Source organism: Symphodus melops (genome assembly GCF_947650265.1).
Source record: "Symphodus melops genome assembly, contig: scaffold_447, whole genome shotgun sequence".
Lineage (NCBI taxonomy): Eukaryota > Metazoa > Chordata > Actinopteri > Labriformes > Labridae > Symphodus > Symphodus melops.
Window position 1 is genome coordinate 781 of NW_027636703.1, and position 4,220 is coordinate 5,000.

Consider the following 4,220-nt stretch of genomic DNA (forward strand, 5'->3'; position numbering starts at 1 on the left):
TTGTGTGGGAGTGGTGCGGTTAACCAGCAAAACTCCAATTACTGTTCCAGCTGGTCGTACTGTTGCTGTCGATGGTTTTGCAGACCTCAAGACCCCCTCTACAGCCCAATACGCACTCATTGAGCACCCTTCTTCTCCTTTACCTGGTGGACTGTGCATCCAGAGCTGCCTGATTTCCCTGCCAAACCATGCTCCTTATAAGGTCCCTGTCATTGTGAGAAATGAGTCCGAACAAGATGTGATGATTCCGCCTCTCACCGTAATTGCTGACATCGGAGAGCCTGCCAGCATTTTGTCCCAGCATGTGGAGACCCAGCTGGTTGCTCCTGACCATCCAACCTTGCAGTTCAATTTTGGGGATTCTCCTATACCCTCTGAGTGGAAAGAACACATCACATCCAAATTGAACAGCATGATAGACGTTTTCTCACAGCATGATTTAGATTTTGGCTGCACTGACAAAGTCCAACATCAGATCAAGTTGCATGATGAGACTACTTTTAAACACCGTGCTCGACCAATACACCCCCATGACATCGAGGCAGTTCGTAAACATCTCCGAGACCTCCTTGAAACTGGTGTGATCCGCGAATCCGAATCACCTTTTTCCTCTCCGATCGTCGTCGTCAGGAAGAAAAATGGGGACGTCCGTCTGTGCATAGATTACAGGAAGCTTAATCTACAGACGGTGAAGGATGCCTACCCCCTTCCAAATCTTGAAGAATCCTTCTCCGCATTGACGGGATCCAGATGGTTCACAGTTTTGGACTTGAAGTCTGGATACTATCAAATCGCCATGCGTGAAGAGGACAAAGCCAAAACTGCTTTTGTTACGCCACTAGGATTCTGGGAGTTCAACCGCATGCCGCAGGGCGTCACTAATGCGCCCAGCACTTTCCAACGCCTGATGGAGAAATGCATGGGCGATCTACACCTGAAGGAGGCACTCGTTTTCCTGGATGACATCATAATCTTCTCAGATACGCTGGAGGAGCATGAGAGGAGGCTGTTGCACGTCCTTGGTCGGCTAAAGGACTATGGCCTGAAGCTTTCTCCAGAGAAGTGCCGATTCTGCCAAACGTCGGTGAAATATCTTGGGCACGTGGTGTCGGAAAGAGGAGTTGAGACAGACCCAGCGAAAATCGAGTCATTAAAATCCTGGCCAATTCCAACAAATCTCAAGGAGCTGAGATCTTTCCTGGGTTTCTCCGGATACTACCGTCGTTTTATTAAGGACTACTCCTCTCTCATCAAGCCACTGAATGACCTTACGAAAGGTTACCCACCTGTGCGCAGGTCAGCCAAATTGAAGAAGTCTCCAACGCAGTACCTCGATGTGAAACAATCGTTTGGTGATCGATGGACTCCCGAGTGCCAGAAAGCATTTGACCTCCTGATCAACAAACTCACCTCATCTCCTGTTCTTGGGTTTGCTGACCCCAAGCGGCCATATGTTCTGCACACAGACGCGAGTACAACTGGTCTTGGAGCAGCGCTGTATCAGGAACAGGAAGGACTGATGCGAGTCATTGCTTACGCCAGTCGAGGGCTGTCCCACAGTGAGTCGCGTTACCCTGCTCATAAGCTTGAGTTCTTGGCATTGAAGTGGAGTGTAACTGAAAAATTTCATGACTATCTTTATGGTGCCAACTTTACAGTAGTTACTGACAGTAATCCACTGACATATGTACTGACCTCTGCGAAGTTGGACGCCACGAGCCACAGATGGCTAGCAGCTCTCTCCACTTATTCATTTAAGCTCAAGTACCGTGCTGGACGTCATAACTACGATGCTGATGCCTTGTCCAGACGACCACACAGCCCCTGTCCTGACGACAGCTGGTCTTTGAAAGAGCAGAACCTCATTCAGCAGTTTTTGGATCATCACGTTGCAGAGGATGGAGAAGCTAAGGAAATCCCGTCAGCAGTAGTCAACGTCATCTGTAATAACTCTCTGGCCAAAAACACTCTGGGGTTTATTCTGCCACCTGTCACCCTGGCTGAATCTCTCTCCATGCATGTTAATGGAATTCCAGAAAGCTACTGTTCTGAAGACCTGCATGGCCTCCCAGACCTTCCTGCGCTCTCTCCATCTGACATGAGAGATCAGCAGCTCACAGATCCTGCCCTCCGTGAAGTAATCCATCAGTTGGAGACGGGAGAGAAAGTTGTTCCTACTCTGAGGCAAGAACTTCCCGAACTCCCTCTTCTATTAAGAGAGTTTAACAAACTAGAGTTGAGAGATGGAGTTCTCTACAGGAGAAGACAGGACGATGGACAGACCACCTTCCAGCTAGTTTTGTCTCCTGAGCTGCGACCCTTGGTTCTCACCAGCCTTCACAACAACATGGGTCACATGGGGATAGAGAGGACATTGGATCTGGTACGCCAGCGTTTCTTCTGGCCTAGAATGTCATCAGATGTTGAGAAGAAGATCCACACTTGTGATCGGTGTGTGAGACGTAAAACTATGCCAGAAAGGGCAGCTCCACTGGTCAATATCAAGACAACTAGACCTTTGGAACTAGTATGTATGGACTTCCTTTCGCTTGAGCCCGATAGCAGTAACACCAAAGACATTCTAGTGCTAACAGACCATTTCACAAAGTATGCTGTTGCCATTCCTACTCCCAACCAGAAGGCTAGGACGGTAGCCAGATGTCTGTGGAATGATTTCATTGTCAACTTTGGAATTCCTGAGAGACTCCATACAGATCAGGGGACCGACTTTGAATCGAAGCTGATCCAAGAGCTTTGCGTTGTGACAGGCATGAAGAAGACTCATACTACACCTTACCATCCACGAGGTAATCCCGTTGAGCGGTTCAATCGCACCTTGTTGAACATGCTTGGAACTTTAGAGCGCAAGCAGAAAACAAAATGGCGGGAGTATGTCAAGCCACTTGTGCATGCGTACAACTGCACACGCAATGAAGTGACTGGTTTTACCCCCTATGAGCTCCTGTTTGGAAGATCACCGCGCTTACCTGTTGATTTAGCCTTTGGTCTACCTGTTCGGGAGAAGTCATCAGTCACCCATACTCAATATGTCAACGATCTGCGTTCACGCCTTGAAGAGTCATACCAGTTAGCGTCCAAAAGTGCTTTCAAGTCTGCAGAGCGGAACAAGACGAGATTTGACCACAGAGTGACTCCATGCAGATTGGATGTCGGAGATCGAGTCCTCGTTAGAAATGTAAGAATCCGAGGAAAAAACAAACTGGAGGATCGTTGGGAGCCGAACATCTATGTGGTTGTCAAGTGCGCTGGAGATCTACCAGTTTACACTGTGAAACCCGAGAGTCGAGAAGGACCCACTCGCACCTTACATCGTGATCTGCTCCTGCCCTGTGGATTTCTTCCTGCTCCACCCCACAGGGAAAGTTCGCCTCCACCCCCTACGCGTCGACCGCAAACTCGCAGTCAACGTCCACCAAAACCTGACTCCACTTACTCGTCTGGGGATGAAGATTTTCCCTGCCTTGTTCTGCCTCGTTCACTTCAGTCTCCTGAAGAGCCCAGTACAATGGCCTTGGTTGACAACAGCTCTGTGTTACCTGTTGCTTTACTTCCAGATCAGTCCCTGACAGAGTATGAAGATCAGGCCGACCCAGTATCTCCATCACCCATCGGCACTACTAAGCACATTGTACCCAACCCACCTTCCACTGCCAGTCAAACTCCTGAGCCTGAAGTTGAAGTCGATTCAAGTTCCTCTCAGGGAAGCGATTCGGAAGTGGAGGACACAACAGGTGCTCCTGTGGAAGGAAATAGGCTCGAGAGCTTTGCACCTGCAGAGGAAGTGGTCCTTGAGATGCTGCCAGACACTGTGCAGACTGACGTTCCATCCTCCCCAGCTGAAGCGCCTGCTCTTAGCCAATCTGATTCATCTGTTGTGAGAACTAGTCCTGATGTTGCTGTAACCCCTGAAACTGTCAATAATATCGTACCGAGACGCACTGGTCGAGATAGACACCCACCAAATCGTCTCCAGTACTCCATTCTCGGTACTCCCTTGATTTCGGTAGTACAGACATTATTCCATAGTCTTTCTGACGCGTACACTGAAGCATTGCAAAAAGCATCAAGCCCGGACTTCTTTCTTGGTCCACGTTAGCAGATTTGCACTTTACTCGCATAGCATGCGACGAGACGCGCATAAACTAAAGGGGGGAGGGTGTAACCCAGCTAATAAAATGTATTTATTTTATTTATTTTTT